Source organism: Anomaloglossus baeobatrachus, chromosome 2 (assembly GCF_048569485.1).
Source record: "Anomaloglossus baeobatrachus isolate aAnoBae1 chromosome 2, aAnoBae1.hap1, whole genome shotgun sequence".
NCBI classification, from domain to species: Eukaryota; Metazoa; Chordata; class Amphibia; order Anura; family Aromobatidae; genus Anomaloglossus; species Anomaloglossus baeobatrachus.
The window spans coordinates 320,612,521-320,637,639 of record NC_134354.1 but is presented as its reverse complement, the minus strand read 5'-3'; the positions used below and the strand labels follow the sequence as shown (position 1 = coordinate 320,637,639).

Sequence of the window (25,119 nt, the reverse complement as noted above, 5' to 3'; positions counted from 1 at the left end):
TACGGTGCTACTGGTACGGGTAGACTGTTGAAGATGATGAGACCGTCCCATGTTTGTCAAGTTACAACTGGGAGATTCACTCCCTGCACCTGCACGGTTGTTTGGTGGAAAAGCCGAGCAAAGATCGAGTAACAGCTTCTGCTGATACTCCTGCATACGTGCGTCCCTTTCTATGGAAGGAATTATGTCACAAAATTTGGACTTGTACCGGGGATCTAATAGTGCGGCAAGCCAGTAGTCATCATCACTTCTAATTTTGACAATTCGAGGGTCATGTTGGAGGTAGTGCAAAAAGAAGGCACTCATGTGTCTTGCGCAGCCATGCGGACCAAGTCCTCGCTGTGTTTGTGGCATAGAGGTGCTAACCGTTCTTTCTTCCTCTGACATCTCCCCCCAACCTCTTTCAACTGAAATTTGACCAAGGTCTCCCTCATCCGCTGAGTCTTCCATGTCCATGGACAGTTCGTCCTCCATTTCTTCATGTTCTCCTGCACCTTCCTCAACATTTCGCCTGTTACCATGCGCACTTGTTGATCCCTGTCCCCAATGGTCCCATGCCTGCCACGTTGGTGATGATGAACGTCTGGACCTTGGTGATGTTGTTGTGTCTTGCGCATATGAATCCTCCTGTAGTTCCTCCCCTTCCTGTTGTCCCACCCCCTGACTCCGAATAGTGTTTAGCGTGTGCTCCAGGATGTAAATGACTGGAATTGTCATGCTGATAATGGCATTGTCAGCGCTAAACATATTCGTCGCCATGTCGAAACTGTGCAGAAGGGTGCATAGGTCCTTGATTTGAGACCACTCCATCAGGGTGATCTGCCCCACCTCTGCATCTCGTTGGCCCAGGCTATACGTCATAACGTATTGCACCAGGGCTCGGCGGTGCTACCACAGTCGCTGTGACATGTGGAGAGTCGAATTCCAGCGTGTCAGCACATCGCATTTCAGGCGATGAACCGGCAGGCCGAAAGACTTCTGGAGCGATGCAAGTCGCTCAGCAGCGGTGGTTGAACAGCGGAAGTGAGCAGACAGTTTTCGTGCCCTGTTCAGAAGGCCATCTAGGCCGGGATAGTGTGTTAAAAATTGCTGGACAACAAGGTTCAACACGTGAGCCATACAAGCCACGTGTGTCACCTTGCCCAGGCGAAGGGCCGCACCCAGGTTTGCAGCATTGTCACACACGGCCTTACCAGGCTGCAGGTTGAGTGTAGACAACCATTTATTAAACTCAGTCTCCAGAGCTGCCCACAACTCAGCCGCTGTGTGACTCCTATTTCCAAGACATGTCAAGCTAAAGACCACCTGATGCCGTTGCGCTCTGCTGCCAGCATAGTAATGAGGGGTGCGTGATTCCTTCTGTGCTGTGAGAACGCTGGTGGCCTGACCAGGCAGGCTTGGGGCGGAGGTGGAGGACCCAGATGAGGTGGAGGAGGCAGAAGCAGTGGCGGAACTTGGACAGACAGAGGATTGACACACAAGTCGTGGGGACGGCAAGACTTGTGCAGCAGACCCTTCACCATCTATCACCATAGTTACCCAGTGCCCAGTCCGCGACATGTAACGTCCCTGTCCATGCTTACTGGTCCAAGTATCGGGGGTGAAATGCACCCGTTCACACACAGAGTTTCTCAAGGAAGCGGTGATGTTGTGTGCGACATGCTGGTATAGCGCAGGCACACCTTTCTTAGAGAAGTAGTGGCAACTGGGCATCTGGTACTGGGGCACAGCGACAGACATAAGGTCTCTAAAATCCTGTGTGTCCACCAGGCGGAAAGGCAGCAGTTCGGTAGCCAAGAGCTTACAGAGGGATAAAGTCAACCTCTTAGCTTTGTCATGGGTCGCAGGAAATGGCCTTTTATTTGTCCACATCTGAGGGACAGAGATCTGGCTGCTGTGTGTAGACGGTGTTGAGTAGGGTGTCCCTGGAAAAATGCAGGTTTGTGAGGAAAGTGCAGGCGTAGACATGATGTTGCCTTCATCCAACGTTGGTGCTATCGATGTCTGAGAGAGCTATACACACGCACTTGTTTCCCCTTCCAAACCAACTGACGATCTACCAAGCAAACTGCCTGTTGCGGTTACAGTGGTGGAAGTTGTGCGTGGAAAACCAGGTGTGAAAGCTGTCCCCACAGTCCTAGAAGATGAAGAGCGAGCAGATGCACTGGAAGGGGCAGGCGGTGGATGGTTCTTTCCGCTAGGCCGCATTGCAGCATGGTGAGCTTCCCACTGGGACATATGATATTTATTCATGTGACGATTCATGGAAAAAGTTGTCAAACTGCTGAGGTTTTGCCCTCTACTAACAGAATCACGACAAATTTTACAGATCACATAATTTGGGCGATCTTTTGCTATGTCAAAAAAGGACCAGGCTAGGCAAGGCTTAGAGGGCATGCGACCTGCTGATCCACCCCGACTAGTGCTCAGAGGCAGAGTGGTGGCTGAGGATGCAGTTGTAGATGTGCTACCAGTACTCCGACTCTGTCCAGGAAGGCGCAAGGTAACTTCGTCGTTGGATGCATCCTCCTCCACCGCCTCTGTTGACCTCCTCGAGTGCCTGACTGTGGGTTGACAGTAGGTGGGATCTAGAACTTCCTCATCAATTGTTGTGTTTGCACTCCCCTCACCCTCAGACTGAGCCTCTTCTTGCCCTGACCGAACATTTAAGTTGTCATCCCAATCTGGTATCTGCGTCTCATCTTCATCAGTATGTTCCTCATTGTCTATAACAACAGGTGTTACAGTTTGTGAAAAAGGGTCAACATTATGCTCAGAAACTTGGTCCTCACAGCCTGAATCAGAGTCACAAAGGTTCTGGGCATCACTGCAGACCATTTCCTGGTCTGTACTCACTGTAGCTTGGGAGCAGACTTCTGATTCCCAGGCTATAGTGTGACTGAACAGCTCTGCAGACTCAGCCATCTCAGTTCCACCATACTGTGCAGGGCGGATGGAGACTTCAGAGCTGGGAGAAAGCAAGTGTGATTGGGCTGACAACTCAGAGGACTGGTGTTTTTTGGATGCGGTAGTTGAGGTGGCGGAGACGGCACTTGTTGGACCACTTGAGATCCATTCAAGCATTTTCCTTTTTTGGCCATCATCTACCTTTGTTCCAGTTGTTCATGTCCGTAAAAAAGGGAGCACATCGGATTGTCCACGGTAAGTAGTAGACATCTTACTTTTGCTGAAAGATGGTCTATCTTCAGCAGATGTTAATGGAGCTTTGCCACCTTCCCCACTGTTACGGTTGCTGCGAGCACTGGAGACTATGTCCAGATTTCTTGCTACTGCACATGTGCGAGCGCTGGAGACTAAGTCAAGATTTCTTGCTACTGCACATGTGCGAGCGCTGGAGACTAAGTCCAGATTTCTTGCTACTGCACATGTGCGAGCGCTGGAGACTAAGTCCAGATTTCTTGCTACTGCACATGTGCGAGCGCCGGAGACTAAGTCCAATCTTGGAGCCATTGCACATGTGCGGGTGACATCATCGCTGACACGAGGTCACATGTCTCTGACACCTTCTATGCCGATTGGTCGCTGGTCATGTGCTTGTGACGTCTTGCTCGGTGATAGGCCAGCATGACGTCACTCCTGTCGTTCTGGAAGCGGATTGGCTCTGGTGTCCTCCATCTTGGATGAGGCACAGAGTCTATATAAGACCCTGACACACGCCGCATGGTGCTCAGTCCTCTTGGTTCATGCATATGAGTAGACGCTCTGTGCGCGTTCCTCTAGGCATTCCTCTGTCTATGCTAGGTGAGCGCTACCGGCAGGGTAGCGTTCTTATACCTTACAGCTTCGGCTGCTGTCCGTATCCTTACCTCTTAGGGGAGCGGACATAGGCAGGTGCCTGAGGCACATGGTCTGGCTGGGCCTTGTGATTGTACTCGTAGGTGGACGTTGCCGCTAGGGTAACGTTCCTTATACTGCGTCTGGCAGTTGTTCGTATCCTCGCACACTAGGGGAGCGAACAGAGGTAGGAGCTTTGTGCGGCTTACGCTGCTGTTCGTCTCTTTTGCACCACTAGAAGAGCGGACCTAGGCAGGTGCCATATCTAGTGGTTCGTGTCCTCGCACACTAGTGGAGCGAACGCAGGTAGGAGCTTTGTGCGGCTTACGCTGCTGTTCGTCTCTTTTGCACCACTAGAAGAGCGGACCTAGGTAGGTGCCATTTCGCACACATTGCCTTTGTCTCTGTGATTATTAACAGAGATCATTCCACACACCCTCCAAGTAAGGGAGGAATTGCTTTACTTTCTTATTATATCCTTCTGTGAGTTAACAGAGGTATCGCACTCTGCCATAGTCTGCAGCAAAGTCTTTGCACGGTGGACCCTGACTGTCTGATACTCCTTTCGGTTATTATCAGACAGCCCCCCGTAACATTAGGACTGAGCCAAGGGTCTGGCAGTTATGGCAGAATATCAGCAGTTACACCGTTACATACAAGTACTTGAGTCACGGCTCAAGAGTATAGAGGATAAACCTCAGACCATGGTGACATCTGCACATGATCCTCGACTTGCTCTACCAAACAGATATTCTGGCGATGCCAGATCATGTCGTGGTTTCATTAGTCAGTGTCAGATACACCTAGAGGTTAACTCTTCTCGCTTCTCTACGGAGAGGTCCAGAGTAGGCTTTATCATCTCCTTACTTCAGGACAAAGCCTTAGAATGGGCGACTCCCCTATGGGAGCGCTCTGATGTGGTTACTCTGAGACATCAAGACTTTCTTGATGCTCTTAAGGCGGTATTCATGGGTCCGCAGGTTACCCATGATGCGGCCCTGAGACTGTTAGATCTATCTCAGGGTTCGTTATCCACTAGTTCTTATGCCATTGCTTTTAGAACTCTGGTGGCAGAACTAGATTGGCCAGAGAAGGTGTTGATTCCTATCTTCTGGAGAGGGTTGGCTGGCTATGTCAAGGATGCCCTTGCTACTCGTGAAGTCCCTGCTTCTCTGGAGGACTTGATCACAGTAGCAACGAGGATCGATGTACGCCATAAGGAACGTAGACTCGAGGTCTCTTCCTCACGCCCTAAGCATCGGGCTATTCCAGTTGTTGAGGGTCCACTACCATCTTCCTCAGCATCTGAAACATCTCCCACTCCTATGGAGTTAGGTCATACGTTCTCCAGACTACGCAAGTCTGGTCCTCCTATATGTTACGTATGTCGTCAGGCTGGGCACTATGCCAACAAGTGTCCTAGTCGTCAGGGAAACTCCCTGGCCTAGTAACCATTAGAGGGGGGTTACTAGAGACGTCTTCTGCACCCTCTAAGTGTTGTATCCCAGGTCAGCTCTCGTTATCTGAGAATACATGGCCTATTATGGCTTTTGTGGATTCCGGAGCTGACGGGATTTTTGTGTCCTCAGGATTTGTAAAGGGACACAATATTCCCTCTATCATGTTAGAGGCGCCTATTCCTGTCCGTGTTGTTAATGGAACTATGTTGTCTGACTCCATTACATTGAGGACAGTTCCCTTGCGCCTTTCCCTGTCTCAGGGTCACATTGAGGAGATTTCTTTTCTTGTTTTGCCTGAGGGTATAGACGACGTCCTTCTGGGTCTTCCATGGCTTCGGACTCATGCTCCTCACATTGACTGGGAGTCTGACAGCATTATTAGTTGGGGTTCGAAATGTCAGTCCCGATGTCTTCCCTTACCACCTAAGGTCGTTGCAGTTGCATCAACTGATCTCTCTCCCATACCTACACCCTATTTGGATTTCGCTGACGTGTTCTCCAAACAGGGTGCTGAGGTTCTTCCACCCCATAGGCCGTATGACTGTGCCATAGACCTTATCCCAGGTTCGGTTCCACCTAAAGGCAGGGTTTACCCCCTGTCGATACCTGAGTCGGAGGCCATGTCGACCTATATAAGAGAGAGCTTAGAGAAGGGGTTCATTCGTAAGTCTGTCTCTCCCGCGGGAGCTGGGTTTTTCTTTGTTCGGAAGAAAGAGGGTGATTTGCGTCCCTGCATAGATTACAGGGGTCTCAACGCAATCACAATAAAGAACAAATACCCATTACCTTTAATTTCGGAGCTCTTTGACAGACTGAGAGGAGCTCAAGTTTTTACGAAGTTGGATCTGAGGGGTGCGTATAACTTGGTACGAATTCGAGAGGGTGACGAATGGAAGACCGCTTTTAACACCCGAGACGGTCACTATGAATACCTCGTCATGCCTTTTGGGTTATGTAATGCACCCGCAGTATTTCAGGACTTCGTAAATGATGTGTTCAGGGATTTACTGTTATCCTCAGTAGTGGTGTATCTGGACGACATCCTGATTTTTTCTCCTGATCTGGAGACTCATCGTCAGGATGTCGTTCGTGTCCTTTCCCGTTTAAGGGAGCACTCATTGTTTGCTAAACTCGAGAAATGTGTATTCGAGCAGTCCTCATTGCCTTTTTTGGGTTACATTATCTCACAAGAGGGTCTGGCTATGGATCCTGCGAAGCTCTCTGCTGTCCTGCAATGGTCCGAACCTCATTCCTTGAAGGCGGTGCAACGCTTCTTAGGATTTATAAATTATTACAGGCAGTTCATACCCCATTTTTCTACTTTGGTGGCCCCTTTGGTGGCCTTGACTAAGAAAGGTGCTAATCCCAAAGCCTGGTCTACTGAGACATCTCAGGCTTTTGAGGCAGTAAAAAGACACTTTTCAACTGCTCCCGTTCTTCAAAGACCCGATGAGAGTAAGCCCTTCCTCTTAGAGGTTGATGCCTCTTCAGTGGGTGCTGGTGCGGTCTTGTATCAAAAGAACGGTGCAGGTAGAAAAAGGCCGTGTTTCTTCTTTGCTAAAACCTTTTCACCGGCAGAGAGAAACTATACCATTGGGGATAGGGAACTGCTCGCCTTGAGATTAGCCTTGGAGGAGTGGCGTCACTTGCTGGAAGGAGCGAAACATCCTTTCCAGGTCTATACAGACCATAAGAATCTGACGTACTTACAAACTGCTCAGCGTCTGAATCCTCGCCAAGCCCGCTGGTCCTTGTTTTTCTCCCGCTTTCACTTCTCCATCAACTATTTGTCTGGGAGTAAGAATAACAAGGCAGACGCCCTGTCTCGCTCTATGCTTTCTACCCAGGAAGAGATTGACGAACCTCGTCTTATCCTTCCCTCCAGGGTTTTTCATACGCTCTCCCCTGTGACGTTAGACCAAATCCCACCGGGCAAGACATTTGTTCCGCCTGATCGACAGAATGATATACTGTCATGGGCCCACACCTCAAAGGTGGGTGGGCATTTTGGTATTAGGCGGACACGAGAGTTACTGGAGAGGTGGTATTGGTGGCCACACTTAGCCAGCCACGTCAAGAGATATGTCGGTTCCTGCTACTCGTGTGCTCGCAACCGTCCATTACGGCAGAGACCGGCTGGGCTCTTGCATCCTTTACCAGTGCCAGATAGACCATGGGAGGTGGTAGGCATGGACTTTGTGGGTGATCTTCCATGTTCACAGGGACATAGATTTGTGTGGGTCATTACGGACCATTTCTCCCGGATGGTTCATCTCGTACCGTTATCGAGAATCCCATCTTCCAGGGTACTAGCCAAACTATTCCTCAAGCATGTCTTTAGGCTTCACAGGATGCCAGATTGTATCATTTGTGATAGAGGCCCGCAATTTACTTCCCGTTTCTGGCGAGATCTTTGTAGCCTTCTGCAAATTGAGTTGAATCTCTCTTCGGCATACCATCCGGAGACTAATGGTTTGGTTGAACGTACCAATCAATCTATGATTATATACCTTCGACACTTTGTTGCTGAGAACCACGATAACTGGTCCTCCCTCCTACCCTGGGCAGAATTTGCCCTTAACAATTCGCTGGCTGAGGCCACTGGGCAGACACCGTTCGTACTCAATAATGGGCAACACCCTAGGGTACCGGTACCGTTTCCCGCTGCTGCACCTCCTCCTCTTGTGGCCGACTGGGCAACTAATGCCAGAGAGGTTTGGGATCGGACTCAAGAGTCGATCCAAGCAGCTAAGGACCGTATGAAGACGGTGTCCGATCGGTTTCGTCGCCCGGCTCCTGTCTTTTCTCCAGGGGACTTTGTGTGGCTCTCTGCAAAACACGTGAGACTTAGAGTGAGCTCTGTCAAATTTGCTCCTCGCTTCCTGGGTCCTTATGAGGTTCTTCGACAGGTAAATCCTGTAGTCTATCAATTGAAGTTACCTGTTCATCTTAGGATTCATGACAAATTCCATGTCTCACTGCTAAAGCCGGCTATTTTACCTCACGCTCGTGAAGTGCACTCTCCTGCCTCTGATTCCTCTCGCTCTAGCTATGAGGTACGAGCCATAGTTGGTTCTAAGATGGTTAGAGGGCGCAGGTTCTTCTTGATAGATTGGGAGGGCTATGGCCCGGAACATCGCTCTTGGGAGCCTGAGGAGGCTGTCCATGCTCCCGACTTAGTTGCCGATTATCTGCGTCGCCGGGAGGGGGGCCCTTGAGGGGGAGGTACTGTTACGGTTGCTGCGAGCACTGGAGACTATGTCCAGATTTCTTGCTACTGCACATGTGCGAGCGCTGGAGACTAAGTCAAGATTTCTTGCTACTGCACATGTGCGAGCGCTGGAGACTAAGTCCAGATTTCTTGCTACTGCACATGTGCGAGCGCTGGAGACTAAGTCCAGATTTCTTGCTACTGCACATGTGCGAGCGCCGGAGACTAAGTCCAATCTTGGAGCCATTGCACATGTGCGGGTGACATCATCGCTGACACGAGGTCACATGTCTCTGACACCTTCTATGCCGATTGGTCGCTGGTCATGTGCTTGTGACGTCTTGCTCGGTGATAGGCCAGCATGACGTCACTCCTGTCGTTCTGGAAGCGGATTGGCTCTGGTGTCCTCCATCTTGGATGAGGCACAGAGTCTATATAAGACCCTGACACACGCCGCATGGTGCTCAGTCCTCTTGGTTCATGCATATGAGTAGACGCTCTGTGCGCGTTCCTCTAGGCATTCCTCTGTCTATGCTAGGTGAGCGCTACCGGCAGGGTAGCGTTCTTATACCTTACAGCTTCGGCTGCTGTCCGTATCCTTACCTCTTAGGGGAGCGGACATAGGCAGGTGCCTGAGGCACATGGTCTGGCTGGGCCTTGTGATTGTACTCGTAGGTGGACGTTGCCGCTAGGGTAACGTTCCTTATACTGCGTCTGGCAGTTGTTCGTATCCTCGCACACTAGGGGAGCGAACAGAGGTAGGAGCTTTGTGCGGCTTACGCTGCTGTTCGTCTCTTTTGCACCACTAGAAGAGCGGACCTAGGCAGGTGCCATATCTAGTGGTTCGTGTCCTCGCACACTAGTGGAGCGAACGCAGGTAGGAGCTTTGTGCGGCTTACGCTGCTGTTCGTCTCTTTTGCACCACTAGAAGAGCGGACCTAGGTAGGTGCCATTTCGCACACATTGCCTTTGTCTCTGTGATTATTAACAGAGATCATTCCACACACCCTCCAAGTAAGGGAGGAATTGCTTTACTTTCTTATTATATCCTTCTGTGAGTTAACAGAGGTATCGCACTCTGCCATAGTCTGCAGCAAAGTCTTTGCACGGTGGACCCTGACTGTCTGATACTCCTTTCGGTTATTATCAGACAGCCCCCCGTAACACCCACGGACAAACGCTTTTTTTCCTTTTCCAACACTCCTCATCCCCTTTCCACCAGCATCTGTCATTTTGCCACTCATTTTGATTGCGACAAGATTGTGCACTTAAAATGTGGTAGTAAAAATTGAGAGGTGGTGTAGATTTCAGCGGTGGTCTAGCTTTATTAACAGCAGAATAAACAACAATAATTATCACTGACAATGCAACTACGGCCCTTAAACTGGCAGCATAGTTTGCTAGTATAATGGCTTAGTAACAATGAGTTTGAGTGTGCAATGCAGTGGTGCTGCAAATAGCTTTGCACCAGTGGGACACTAATGGAAGTCCAACAGCCACTTTTAGGATGCCACTAAGTTTCCTCAGTGTTTCCTAGTATAATGGCTTAGTAAAAATGAGTTTCAGTGTGCAATGCAGTGGTGCTGCAATTAGATTTGCACTAGTAGGACACTAATGGAAGTCCAACAGCCACTTTTAGGATGCCACTAAGTTTCCTCAGTGTTTGATAGTATAATAGCTTAGTAACAATGAGTTTGAGTGTGCAATGCAGTGGTGCTGCAAATAATTATTGTCCCACTGGTGCAAAGCTAAGTCCAACAACCACCTTTAGGATGCCACTAAGTTTCCTCAGTGTTTGCTAGTCTAATGGCTTAGTAACAATGAGTTTGAGTGTGCAATGCAGTGGTGCTACAAACAGCTTTGCACCAGTGGGACACTAATGGAAGTCCAACAGCCACTTTTAGGATGCCACTAAGTTTACTCAGTGTTTGCTAGTATAATGGCTTAGTAACAATGAGTTTGAGTGTGCAATGCACTGGTGCTGCAAATAGCTTTGCACCAGTGGGAAAATAATGAAGTCCAACAGCCACTTTTAGGATGCCACTAAGTTTCCTCAGTGTTTACTAGTATAATGGCTTAGTAACAATGAGTTTGAGTGTGCAATGCAGTGGTGCTGCAAATAGCTTTGCACCAGTGGGACACTAATGGACGTCCAACAGCCACTTTTAGGATGCCACTAAGTTTACTCAGTGTTTGCTAGTATAATAGCTTAGTAACAATGAATTTGAGTGTGCAATGCAGTGGTGCTGCAAATAGCTTTGCACCAGTGGGACAGTAATGGAAGTCCAACAGCCACTTTTAGGATGCCACTAAGTTTACTCAGTGTTTGCTAGTATAATGGCTTAGTAAAAATGAGTTTCAATGTGCAATGCAATGGTGCTGCAATTAGATTTGCACTAGTAGGACACTAATGGAAGTCCAACGGCCACTTTTAGGATGCCACTAAGTTTCCTCAGTGTTTGCTAGTATAATGGCTTAGTAACAATGAGTTTGAGTGTGCAATGCAGTGGTGCTGCAAATAGCTTTGCACCAGTGGGACACTAATGGAAGTCCAACAGCCACTTTTAGGATGCCACTAAGTTTCCTCAGTGTTTCCTAGTATAATGGCTTAGTAAAAATGAGTTTCAGTGTGCAATGCAGTGGTGCTGCATATAGATTTGCACTAGTAGGACACTAATGGAAGTCCAACAGCCACTTTTAGGATGCCACTAAGTTTCCTCAGTGTTTGATAGTATAATAGCTTAGTATCAATGAGTTTGAGTGTGCAATGCAGTGGTGCTGCAAATAATTATTGTCCCACTGGTGCAAAGCTAAGTCCAACAACCACCTTTAGGATGCCACTAAGTTTCCTCAGTGTTTGCTAGTCTAATGGCTTAGTAACAATGAGTTTGAGTGTGCAATGCAGTGGTGCTACAAACAGCTTTGCACCAGTGGGACACTAATGGAAGTCCAACAGCCACTTTTAGGATGCCACTAAGTTTACTCAGTGTTTGCTAGTATAATGGCTTAGTAACAATGAGTTTGAGTGTGCAATGCACTGGTGCTGCAAATAGCTTTGCACCAGTGGGAAAATAATGAAGTCCAACAGCCACTTTTAGGATGCCACTAAGTTTCCTCAGTGTTTACTAGTATAATGGCTTAGTAACAATGAGTTTGAGTGTGCAATGCAGTGGTGCTGCAAATAGCTTTGCACCAGTGGGACACTAATGGACGTCCAACAGCCACTTTTAGGATGCCACCAAGTTTACTCAGTGTTTGCTAGTATAATAGCTTAGTAACAATGAATTTGAGTGTGCAATGCAGTGGTGCTGCAAATAGCTTTGCACCAGTGGGACACTAATGGAAGTCCAACAGCCACTTTTAGGATGCCACTAAGTTTACTCAGTGTTTGCTAGTATAATAGCTTAGTAACAATGAGTTTGAGTGTGCAATGCAGTGGTGCTGCAAATAGCTTTGCACCAGTGGGACACTAATGGAAGTTCAACAGCCACTTTTAGGATGCCACTAAGTTTACTCAGTGTTTGCTAGTATAATGGCTTAGTAAAAATGAGTTTCAGTGTGCAATGCAGTGGTGCTGCAATTAGATTTGCACTAGTAGGACATTAATGGAAGTCCAACAGCCACTTTTAGGATGGCACTAAGTTTCATCAGTGTTTGCTAGTATAATGGCTTAGTAACAATGAATTTGAGTGTGCAATGCAGAGGTGCTGCACTTAGATTTGCACTAGTGAGACAATAATGAATTCCAACAGCCACATTTAGGATGCCACTAAGTTTCCTCAGTGTTTGCTAGTATAATGGCTTAGTATCAATGAGTTTGAGTGTGCAATGCAGTGGTACTGCAAATAGCTTTGCACCAGTGGGACACTAATGGAAGTCCAACAGCCACTTTTAGGATGCCACTAAGTTTCCTCAGTATTTGCTAGTATAATGGCTTAGTAACAATGAGTTTGAGTGTGCAATGCAGTGGTGCTGCAAATAGCTTTGCACCAGTGGGACACTAATGGAAGTCCAACAGCCACTTTTAGGATGCCACTAAGTTTACTCAGTGTTTGCTAGTATAATAGCTTAGTAACAATGAGTTTGAGTGTGCAATGCAGTGGTGCTGCAAATAGCTTTGCACCAGTGTGACACTAATGGAATTCCAACAGCCACTTTTAGGATGCCACTAAGTTTACTCAGTGTTTGCTAGTATAATGGCTTAGTAAAAATGAGTTTCAATGTGCAATGCAGTGGTGCTGCAATTAGATTTGCACTAGTAGGACACTAATGGAAGTCCAACAGCCACTTTTAGGATGCCACTAAGTTTCCTCAGTGTTTGCTAGTATAATGGCTTAGTAACAATGAGTTTGAGTGTGCAATGCAGTGGTGCTGCAAATAGCTTTGCACCAGTCGGACACTAATGGAAGTCCAACAGCCACTTTTAAGATGCCACTAAGTTTCCTCAGTGTTTGCTAGTATAATGGCTTAGTAACAATGAGTTTGAGTGTGCAATGCAGTGGTGCTGCAAATAGCTTTGCACCAGTGGGACACTAATGGAAGTCCAACAGCCACTTTTAGGATGCCACTAAGTTTACTCAGTGTTTGCTAGTATAATAGCTTAGTAACAATGAGTTTGAGTGTGCAATGCAGAGGTGCTGCACATAGATTTGCACCAGTGGGACACTAATGGAAGTCCAACAGCCACTTTTAGTATGCCACTAAGTTTCCTCAGTGTTTGCTAGTATAATGGCTTAGTAACAATGAGTTTGAGTGTGCGAAGGGCAGGAGGGTACAGTGGCAGGGTTGTGGGTCTGGGTATAGGAAAGGAAGCCTTTCTTTCTATCCCTCCTTATGGGGAAATGCAGCGAGGAAATCCCTGACCTTAGCTACACAGACGCTGTCATCTTGTGTAGCTGTTAAAATCTGTTTTCACGGACCTGACTGTCACCTATGGCTCTGACCCTGCCAGTATTAGCCCTTACAAAGGCTGAAAGAAACTTCTATCCCTATTCTGTAGAGCGCTGTGTATAGAGCGTACACAGCAGTATCGGAGACAGGAGCTACGCCAGCGGTGACTGACACCAAGACACAGAAGGCAGATAATGGCGTGCTGGAGGGAAATGTCCGTTTTTATAATGCAGGCACATGTGACATGGACATCCTATCACACATGCCGTTGCTTCTCTGGCTAAAAGTCCACTTAGCTGTGTGTGTATCTGGGATTGGCTGACATGCTTGCCCGCCCCACTAGTACTACACGCGCGCGCTTAGGGAAGGAAGACAAGGAAAAAAAAAAATGGCGATCGCCATTATCCAAACAGCAGTGATCTGAATGCGCTGTTCCCGCACACTATACGCTGAAATTTCATAATAGTGTGAGTCACAGAGATATTTACACTATTACAGCGGAAAGCCAGCTAGTAATTAGCTTGTCTTTTTGCTGCTAGAACCGTTCTCGAACGTATCTAGAACTATCGAGCTTTAGCAAAAAGCTCGAGTTCTAGTTCGATCTAGAACAGCCCCCAAAATCACTCAAGCCGCGAACTGGAGAACCTCGAACCGCGCTCAACTCTACTCATCTCTACCTATAACATCATGTGCAGTACAAGTTAGAGAATTAAAGGGAACCAATCACCAGGATTTTTGCATATAACCTAAAGCCAGTGTTATACTGGCACAATCAGGCTGATTACATATCTGTAGTGGTCAGCTCGGATGTTTAGGTTTTGAAATCCAAGAAAGTGAAGTTTGGAAAATGAGCAGCTTCGTGAGTGACAGCAGCTGAGGATCAGATCATATACAGTATTCATAGTTATCCCCTCTCCTTGTTAGAATTAGCATAAGCACTATACAAACGACTCACTTTGTCTAGCAGGACCTGTAGTGAGGTCATACTTATGTGACCAGAAGGGGCGGGGCCTCAGCCACCAAAGCTTGATACCAGGTCACCTGGGTGTGACCTCACTACAGGTCCTGCTAAACAAAGTGAGTTGTTTGTATAATACTGATACTAATTCTAACAAAGGGAGGTGATAACTATGAATATATGATCTGCTCCAGTGCAACTGTCACTCAATAAGCTACTCATTTTACAAACTTCCCTTTCTTAGATTTCAAAACCTAAAAATCTGAGCTGACCACTAATGGTATGTAGATAATCAGCCTGATAGTGCCAGTATAGCATTGGCTTTAGGTTAGATAAGAAAATCCTGGTAATTAATTCCCTTTAAGCTTCCTTCTTATACAAGATGAAGCAGCTGAGCTAAGCCTCCTTCCAACTGGCTAATGTTCGACCAATCAGCACTGGATGCTCGCCTGTCTTCTCGGCAGTACTGTAGTTGATCATCTGTGCACAAAGGACATGAGAGGGGAGAGGGGAGTACATGGCAGTCACCCCATCTTCTGTGTTCTATTAGAAAAATGTACAGGAATTCAGAGGGAGAGGAGAAGTGTAGTCTTACAGCTGGTGTACCAGACATTCACGGACTGTCAGCGCTGGTATCTTTAGATAAGCCATTGCTGCAATTACACTGGAAACTCCCTCCTTTACAGAGTTTTTCCTGTTCATTCACCTCTGTGTGAAACTCTGAAAGGAGTGAGATTCAAAGTATTATCTCAGTGCTGTATTCTATGAAAAAGATGTCACCACTCACAAAACTGATAGGAGACACTGTTCTGTATAGTCACAGTACTTGTGAATATACTTGAAATGTCCTTCCTCCGTACAGCTGATTGGGCAGTTCAGACCAATCAGTGTTCACACAGATGTAGTGGGTGCGCATACCCCCTACTAAAAGACCCGGAAATGTTGTTAATAAAAATGTTTGTTGATATTGATGTCCTGTGTTAGGGCACCCCCTAGTGGCCGGGTGGGACGGCTGTTGCCACCGGGGAAGGAGGAGTCGGCTGAATGGCTAGGGAAGGTCTGTGTGTGTGTGAAGGAGTTGGATCCGGGACAGCAGGGTGTGAACATCGGTGGCAGTGTGTGAGCGAAACATCAGGGGACGCCGGAGCAACGGAGGGGAACGTATCCTCAAGTCGTGGAATCCGCTGGTGTGGGTCCAGTGTGTGCTTGACTTAAGAGTGGGAGCCCGGAGAAGCGGAGTACCCAGGGCATATCCCCACCAGAGGGCGCGTTTGGGCAGGTTGTCCCCAGCTCCACAGAAAGTGCCGGATTCTGCTGACCGGATTGTATTGTGCAAATAAATGTCATCTTTTGTTATAACCAGCTTTTGCCTGAAGACTGTTTGTGCACCATCCGGCGAATGCACCGTCATACTCTGCCCCACAAGGTCAAAGCCCGGTTTTCAAGTAATGGCGGAGCCAGGGGTAAGCCAATCCTCAAGTGCCACGACTACAAGGCCAGAGGCGCCCCTGGCCCATCATTTCATGTGGCGTAGTCGGCAGGATGCGAATTCCCTGCCAGGGACCCAAGAAGCTGGAGATCAAGTGGTGCCTGGTGCACAGGATCCCGACTACGGGAGAAGATTTCCAGTCCCCTGGTGGGAAGAAAACACAGTGCCTACAGCGTTGGACCGGGCACAAGATGGCGGCAAGAGGGCCGTTATCTCTGAGGATGAAGAAAAGGCGCGAAAAGTTGGCGCCAAAAGAAGAGCCTGGGGCTGGCCGGTGCCGAGGAAGAGGTACAGAGTACTCCGCCCAAAGAGGGGAGGCGCCAGTCCCAGGGCATTGAGGAAGACATACGAAGTGGGCGGTGTTCGGAAGAAAAAGAAGTACCGCCGCGGAGGAGTCAAGATGATGCGTGAGGCTGGGGGTGGAACCTGTTTAAGAGCGGGAAACAAAGGCCCACCTCCACTTTCCTCAGTCTCAGCTTTGACGCCGCCGCCATTGTTAGGACGACAATCAGAGACAGGAATGGAGACTTCCGGACAACCAGAAGAACTCGCCACCACCATGGCTCTGGTCAGCCTAGGCCGGGGGCGTCCCAAATTTGCTGCCGCCAGTGAGGCATCTTTAGTAGACCTTCCGACCGGGCCGGGAGGTTCCACGCGTCCCGAGAAGGTGACCTGGAAGACCACTTGGGATGCGAAGACCGGAGGTACGATTACGGAGGTACGGGCAATGTATGCCACCCAGCCACCAGTGAGAGACCGGATTCCGGGGATTACGTATTCCCCTTGGGAGACACCACAGCCTGGCGCCACCGCCGCCACACCATCTGTCCCATCTGGGGAGCCGGCTGAAGTGCCTGCCGAGAGGCTGGAGGAAGACCACCTGGGCTTCTTTTGGGACCCGGTAGTCCCGTTCCCCGTATCGCACCCCAGAGCTCCGTCCCCGGTACCAGACCCCGTCAGAGAACGCCTGCTGGCTGAAACCATCGTCCGGGAAATGTTGTCCGGTCCCGGCGGTGAGGAGCTGGCCCTGAAATTCACCACTGGCAAAGTGGTGAAGTTCAATCAGCAGGAGGGCTACGGGTTTATCCGCGAAGCAAACACCGGGGACGATTACTTTTACAATCGGGTCCACCTGGACGTAGAGGGGCTGCCGAAACGTCTCCACACGCTCTACCCGGGAGAGAAGGTACAATTCTTGCCCGATGCGGGTAGTCGCGGCCTGTTCGCGGTGGGGGTCACTCGGATGCCGACCGCCCGGGAAGCGGCCCAGTGGCAGCAAGAACTGGAGTGGGAGGAGCAACAGGAACGGCGCCGGAGCCACCCAAAACCGGTACCGACCGCGGCCTCTCATTCCAGGCGCACCTCGGCAGCTGCACCGGAAGTACCATCTGGCCCGACCGCTGACCCGGAAAGGGTTACCCCGGTGGTAGCGGTAAATCAGAGTGTGACCAACAGACCGGTCATAGTCCTGGACGTGCCGCAACCCGCACCTCAACCACCCCGGGTAGCGACGCCATCACCCCCGCCGGGAGCTGAAGAAGCTGTGCCAGCAGAGCCACCTTTTGCCCCCGTGTCATTCCGGAGAATACGCCGCCAACCTGGGCAGTCCCTGGGTGCCTATATACAGGCACAGGCGGAGGAGTGGAAGCGGTCCTGGCCTCCGGAATAGATCCCTGCAGATATCCTGTTTGAAGACCGGTATCGTTCCTAGACCGGCAGAAGTTCTTGTTCCAAAGGGTTAAAAGTTTTACGGGCCTGTTGCCCACCACCTAAGACCGGGAGCGCTGTTGAGCCTCCGGGCCCCACCTAAGACCGGGAGCGCTGTTGAGCCTCCGGGCGCCATCTGAGACCGGGAGCGCTGTTGAGCCTCCGGGCGCCATCTGAGACCGGGAGCACTGTTGAGTCGCCAGGTGCCAGCAAAGACCGGGAGCGCTGCTAAGCTGCCGGGCACTGGACTGGTGCCTCTTTTTGCGGATGGGCCGCCTGTGATGGCCGGGACTGAAGGTTACCACCTTGATATGTATATTTTTATAGTTATGTGTGTTTTAAATAAGAGCCGTGCCAGGAGGCTCGGATTTTAAGAGGGGAGGCATGTAGTGGGTGCGCATACCCCCTACTAAAAGACCCGGAAATGTTGTTAATAAAAATGTTTGTTGATATTGATGTCCTGTGTTAGGGCACCCCCTAGTGGCCGGGTGGGACGGCTGTTGCCACCGGGGAAGGAGGAGTCGGCTGAATGGCTAGGGATGGTCTGTGTGTGTGTGAAGGAGTTGGATCCGGGACAGCAGGGTGTGAACATCGGTGGCAGAGTGTGTGAGCGGAACATCAGGGGACGCCGGAGCAACGGAGGGGAACGTATCCTCAAGTCGTGGAATCCGCTGGTGTGGGTCCAGTGTGTGCTTGACTTAAGAGTGGGAGCCCGGAGAAGCGGAGTACCCAGGGCATATCCCCACCAGAGGGCGCGTTTGGGCAGGTTGTCCCCAGCTCCACAGAAAGTGCCGGATTCTGCTGACCGGATTGTATTGTGCAAATAAATGTCATCTTTCGTTATAACCAGCTTTTGCCTGAAGACTGTTTGTGCACCATCCGGCGAATGCACCGTCATACTCTGCCCCACAAGGTCAAAGCCCGGTTTTCAAGTAATGGCGGAGCCAGGGGTAAGCCAATCCTCAAGTGCCACGACTACAAGGCCAGAGGCGCCCCTGGCCCATCATTTCACAGATACAGGGAGACACGCTTGCTGGAGTCTGGGCATAACCTCAATTGTGACGTTATGACCAGCCTCAAGATAGGAAAACACTAATCGGAGTGTGAGCAGCTCCTACAGAATAAGCAGAGAGTTTGTCACATGCCTAGGTTTTGTATCTAGGCAACAGAGCAGAATGCTGAGAGGGAGTAAATTACTAAGGGCTCTTTTCCATCAGCGATTTCCTGGTGCGAGTGCGATCCGATAAAATATCAGATTGCACTCGCACCAGTGTTAATCAATGAGACAGTTTCCTTTGTTCTGTTTTTTCTCCACACGAATTGGGCTCTTAGTGCAATCGCAGCATGCTGCATTTTGCACCAAGTCTCGGCTCACGCGTGTGTAAAATCGCACTGCACTCGCATGTTATGCGAGTGCAGTGCGGTGCACAATGAGACAGACAATGGAGGAGATGGGAGACAGTGTTCCCTCCATCATATCCTCTCCTGTGATGTGTTCACAAGATCGCATCACAGTCGCATGACCCTCGGGTGACACACGCAGCATATTGCTTCCGATGCTCCTGCATTGGAAGCAGTATGCAAGTGGAAAAGAGCCCTACCAGTAAGCATTTTGCAGCCTAGGTTCAAACAAAAATGCTTACAGAAATCCCAGGTAATCCCTTTAAGGAGTAATATTAGTAATTGTTGTGTTGTTCACACACCACAATGATCTAAAAGTGACTGGACAACTTTCTAAGAAATAGATGATGATGAAATGTAAAATTATAACATGGTATAATAAGTAGAGTTGAGCGCGGTTCGCGGTTCGAGGCTCTCCAGTTCGCGGCTCGAGTGATTTTGGGGGCTGTTCTAGATCGAACTAGAACTCGAGCTTTTTGCTAAAGCTCGATAGTTCTAGATACGTTCGAGAACGGTTCTAGCAGCAAAAAGCAGGGCTTTTTACAGCTACAGTGTGCAGGAGCCATCGCTGGCAGCCTGCCAGAAGCTGGTAACCAAGATAAACATCGGGTATCCAAGCAAAGCGCTTTGGTTAGTAACCCGATGTTTATCCTAGTTACGTGCAGGAAGCCCACACTTCCCCGCTCAGCTCACTCCGCCCCCTCCTGCACGCGGCATGTACACACACACACACACACACACTCACACTCACCTGTCCCCAGCCAAGCAGTCCACGACACTGACATCCTCAGCGCCACCCACTTCGCACTCCGCCGCCAGCACACATGGCTCCGCCCACCTGCACTCTGCACACATGGTCCCGCTTGGCTTACCTGCGGTGATGAAGTCCCGACCTCAGCGCTGTCACTGTCCTCCATGGCCGCCGCTTGTCACATCACCTTCTCTCGCTTCCGACCCGAGACTGACTAGCGGTGACGTCACGGGCCGCTCGCGATACTTGGCTGTGAAGGCGGCGGTCATTGAACTCAGTGACAGGTGCTGTCAGCAGTGCAGGAGATCAGCGCAGGTAATGTACCTCGCTGACAGCAGCACTTGTCATCCCCTGCAGTGACCTGGGCTGACTCATTGATGTTAGCTCAGGTCACTGCACTGCTCTCCCAGCCAATGGGGAACATCCTGCTCTTCATTGACTGGGACAGTGTGGATCGTCATGGCAACCCCTTGGATTACACCAGACCTGGATTTGTTTTTCTTTCTAATAAATTGGTTAAAGAGGGAATGAATTGGGGAGTGTTTTTTCAAATAAAAATGTGTTTGTCGTCTATTTTCTTTTATTACTGACTGGGTTGGTGATGTCGGGTATCTGATAGACGCCTGACCTCACCAACCCCAGGGCTTGATGCCATGTGACATTACACATCTGGTATTAACGCCATATATTACCCCGTTTGCCACCGCACCAGGGCGCGGGATGAGCTGGGGCGAAGCACCAGGATTGGCACATGTAATGGATGCGCCACTTCTGGGGCGGCTGCGGCCTGCTATTTTTAGGCTGGGGAGAGTCCAATAACCATGGACCTCCCTAGTCTGAGAATATCAGACCCCATCTGTCTGCTTTACCTTGGCTGGTGATCCAATTTTGGGGGGACCCCTACGTGTTTTTTTTTTTAATTATTTATTTAATTTAAAATAACAGCGTGGGGTGCCCTCAGTTTTGGATTACCAGCCAAGGTGAGGCTGCCAGCTGTGGTCTGCAGGCTGCAGCCGTCTGCTTTACCCTAGCTGGCTACTAAAATAGGGGGAACCCTACGTCATTTTTGTTTTCATTTTTTTGGCTAAATACAAAGCTAAGCACCCCTTAGTGCCACATGAAAGGCACCAAAGGGTGCAAAATTACAAAATGCAGGAGAGTGGGACATTATGTGTCTTTCTGCCATTATAATGACAGAAAAGACTGATATGAAGTGTACAAGAACAAGAAAATCACCAGAGCGCTCTACGCTGTGAAAAGCAGTAGAAAATGGCACTGGAGTGAACATGTGACCGCCTCATGTAGGATGAAGCTATGGATCCTGGGTAAATTTATGCATTTTCCCTCCTTCAGTTTTTTGCAGTACACAAAAAAAAGCGGAAGGCACACGGATGACAAACAAATGACATACGGACCGTCTACGGAACGGAAACGGATGCCACACGAATGCACCCGTGAAAAAAAACGGACTGTTTTTTGCAGACCGCAAAAATGGATCGGTCATGTTAATGTAGCCTTATTCTGATCTGCCGTTTATAAACAGCAGGCAGAAATAAGTGAATAGCGCCCCCCAGCGTTAGAAAATCTCCGGGGTTTCAGGGCTAGCTGAGACCCTGGAGATCATGATTCAGGACGGTTTTTCCGGTCCCCGCTCACGTGATCACAGGTATACACCGTACACCGATGATCACGTTACAGTAAATGACATCGCCGGTAAAAAATTATTTATCTCCCATCTGGCATGAACAAACATGATAAATCTCCTCCTCGGTCCCCTCCGGTCCCCCGGTGTCGCCAAAGTGCCTACCCTGATGCCCTCCCAGAAATCCAAGATAGCCGCGCGCACAGCAGCGCGCCGGCCGCATTCACCCTACTCCTCTGATTTCTGTCGCATGTGCCATGACACATGCGACAGAAAACTCCTCCCCAGGCCCTGCCAGGTCACCCCCTATAACCCCACCGGTGTTCCCCGGTGTCCCACGGTACCTGTGCAGCGTTGATCCCCCACGGCCCTCTCCTTCACAATAGACGCTGCCGCATGCACAGAGCGGCTGTCAGCTCAGCTTCCGGTGTTCAGACACAGTGAGTGGTGGTTATGCATCTGTAAGCTAAATGGGCGGCACGGTGGCTCAGTGGTTAGCACTGCAGTCTTGCAGCGCTGAGGTCCTGGGTTCAATTCTCACCAAGGACACCATCTGCAAGGAGTTTGTATGTTCTCCCCGTGTTTGCGTGGGTTTCCTCCGAGTACTCCGGTTTCCTCCCACACTCCAAAGACATACAGCGCTATGGAATTAATAACGCTATATAAATTAAGAAATTATTATTATTACTGTAATGCCCTGCTCATGAGGTAAGGAACATAATTGATCAGGAGAGCTATATACTACATTTCCAAATGGAGGGATTTGCTTTTATAGTTTCCCTGCTGAATGACTACCAAACATGAGAGTCCGTTATATGCCACAAGAAAACACATCTAAATAGCGAGCTCTGTTGTTAAGTATTCATTCAGCTGGATAACTGGACTTAAAGGGGTATTCCATCTCCAAGATCCTATCCCCAATATATAGTAGGTGGAATAGCAATAATATCAGCAAATACCAATATTTGGAAATGTAGAATAGTTCTTCTGATTAGGCATGCCCTTACCTCATGAGCAGGGCATTGCAGCTTTGGTAGCAACCATTACGACATGGACTCTGCTGCTGTGGACCCGGGGAGAGTGAGTGCATATTCATTGCACCCACACTCCTCACATGAAGGGTCTGCACTCCTAGAAAATGGGGGATACATTCCCTGAGTGTTTCCCCCCCATATTCTAGACGGTCCAGAGTCGTCGTGGGACCCCTTTATTTTTTTTCTTACAATAAATTGGTGAAAGAGGAAATGTTTTGGGGACTGTTTTTTCAAATAAATTTCTTTTGTCGATTTTTTTTTTGTTAGTACTGACAGTTTATGATGTTGGGTATCTAATAGACGCCATGACATCACAAACTGCTGGGCTTGATGTCAGGTGACCTTACAGCTAGTATCAACCCGATTTATTACCCCGTTTGCCACTGCACCAGGGCACGGGATGAGCTGGGGTGAAGCGCCAGGATTAGCGCATCTAGTGGATGCGCCATGTCTGGGGTGCCTGCGGCCTGCTATTTTTAGGCTGTGAAGGCCCAATAACTATGGACCTTCCCACCCTGAGAATACCAGACCACAGCTGTCCGCTTTACCTTGGCTGCAAGTAAAATATATCTTTGTACCGTGTTAGCCAGTAGAGATAAAAAAATTGTTTAAAAGAACAGAGAGTCCTCAGTGGTTGATACCTTTTAATGGCTTTTTTTTTTTTTTTTTTTTTTTTTTTTTTTTTTTTTTTTTACTGCACTATTCTAAGTCCTGTTGTGTATAAATACGTGACTCTTCAGATTTTGTGTTATACCATGCCTGATGAAGAGACCTGAGTAGTCTCGAAAGCTTGCAATTATTACCATCTTTTCAGTTAGCCATTAAAAGGTATCAACCACTGAGGACTCTCTGTTCTTTTAAACAATTTTTTTACCTTGGCTGGTGATCCAATTTGGGGGGGACCCTACTTTTTTTGTGTAATTATTAATATTTATAAAATAATTATAAAAAAACTGCCTAGGGGGACCTCCACATTGGATCCCCAACCACGATAAAGCTGCCAGCTGTGGTTTTCAGGCTACAGCTGTCTGCTTTACCCTAGCTGGCTATCAAAAATGTGGGGACCCAACGTCATTTTTTTTTTAACTGTTTTTTAAATAGAAAAAATTAATGGGCTTCTCTGTATTTTGATTGCCAACCAAGGTAAAGGCAGGCAGATGGGGGTGGCAACCCATAGCTGTCTGCTTTATCTGCGCTGAGAATCAAAAATACCGCGGAGCGCTACGTCATTTTTTTTAAAGATTTATTTTTACAGCACTGTGATGTCCAGCAATCAAAATACAGGGAAGCCCATTTTGTTTTTAGTTATTTAAATAAATAATTTAAAAAAATATATATGGGCTCCTGCTGCATTTTTGGTATTGCTAGCTAAGGGTAATCCAAGCAGCTACTGGCTGCTAACCCCCACTGCTTGGTGTTACCTTAACTGGCAATGGAAAATCCAGGGAAGCATTTTTTATTTTTTTTGCCAAAAAACTACAAAAAAAGATAGTGAGCTTCGCCATATTTTTGTATGCTAGCCAGGTATAGCAGGCAGGTGCTGGAAGAGTTGGATACAGCGCCAGAAGATGGCGCTTCTATGAAAGTGCCATTTTCTGAGGCGGCTACAGACTGCAATTCGCAGCAGTGGGGCCCAGAAAGCTCAGGCCAACCTGTGCTGCGGATTCCAATCCCCAGCTGCCTAGTTGTACCTGGCTGGACACAAAAATGGGGCGAAGCCTACGTCATTTGTTTTCTAATTATTTCATGAAATTCATGAAATAATAAAAAAAGGGCTTCCCTTTATTTTTGGTTCCCAGCCGGGTACAAATAGGCAACTGGGGGTTGGGGGCAGCCGTACCTGCCTGCTGTACCTGGCTAGCATACAAAAATATGGCGAAGACCACATAATTTTTTCAGGGGGTAAAAAACTTCTGCATACAGTCCTGGATGGAGTATGCTGAGCCTTGTAGTTCTGCAGCTGCTGTCTGTCTGTATGGAGAAGACCAACTCTTCCAACAGCCCTGAAGCCGGGTGGCTTGTTGGGCAATAATGAGTTAATACTAGCTTTGTTTTACTAGCTAGTATTAAGCCAGAGATTCTTAATGTCAGGCACGTTTGACCCGGCCATTAAGAATCTCCAATAAAGGGTTAAAAAAAAGACACGACACAGAGAAAAAATACTTTAATAGAAATAAATATACAGACACATTAGAGACTCCATCTTTATTACCCCCTGTCAGCCCTCCACGATCCATGGTCTTCTGTCTTTCTCGTTCAACAAATGCAGCTCTGCTTCATCACTGCTGCATGGGGGAAGACGCTGCTTCCCGTGCAGCCTTCACTCCGTGAAGGCTGCACGGGAAGCAGCGTGCAGCCTTCACTCCGTGAGTGATCAGTGCTGCTGGCTGTCAGCGGTAACAGCGGTAACGCTGACAGACGCGTTACCATAGCAACGGTGCTCCCGGAGCCGCGGTTATCCTATTGGTTCGAGTTTGGTTCGTCGAACGTTCGCCGAACTGAACTCGAACGAGACCTCCGTTCGACGAACCGAACTCGAGCCGAACCACGGCCGGTTCGCTCATCTCTAATAATAAGCCTTAGGAAAAATTTATATTTTTATGCATTTCACAGAGTAGAGGCACAGGACAAGCTGCAGTTGCTTTTTCAATGTTATCGGGTCTGAAAAGAATATTTATCTTGTTAGGTGAAAGCCATTTTTTATTAGCATTCATAGATCGCAGAATATTTTTAATCTATAAAATATACTATCTACTAATAAATTGTTCCAGAGAACATGTG

At 48.6% G+C, this 25,119-nt stretch overlaps 1 long non-coding RNA gene across 1 annotated transcript in view; it reads right to left on the bottom strand.

The window, feature by feature from the left end:
- LOC142289929 (uncharacterized) overlaps positions 1–25,119 on the bottom strand; it is a 439,890-nt gene that overhangs the window by 71,816 nt on the left and 342,955 nt on the right. The window lies entirely within an intron of this gene.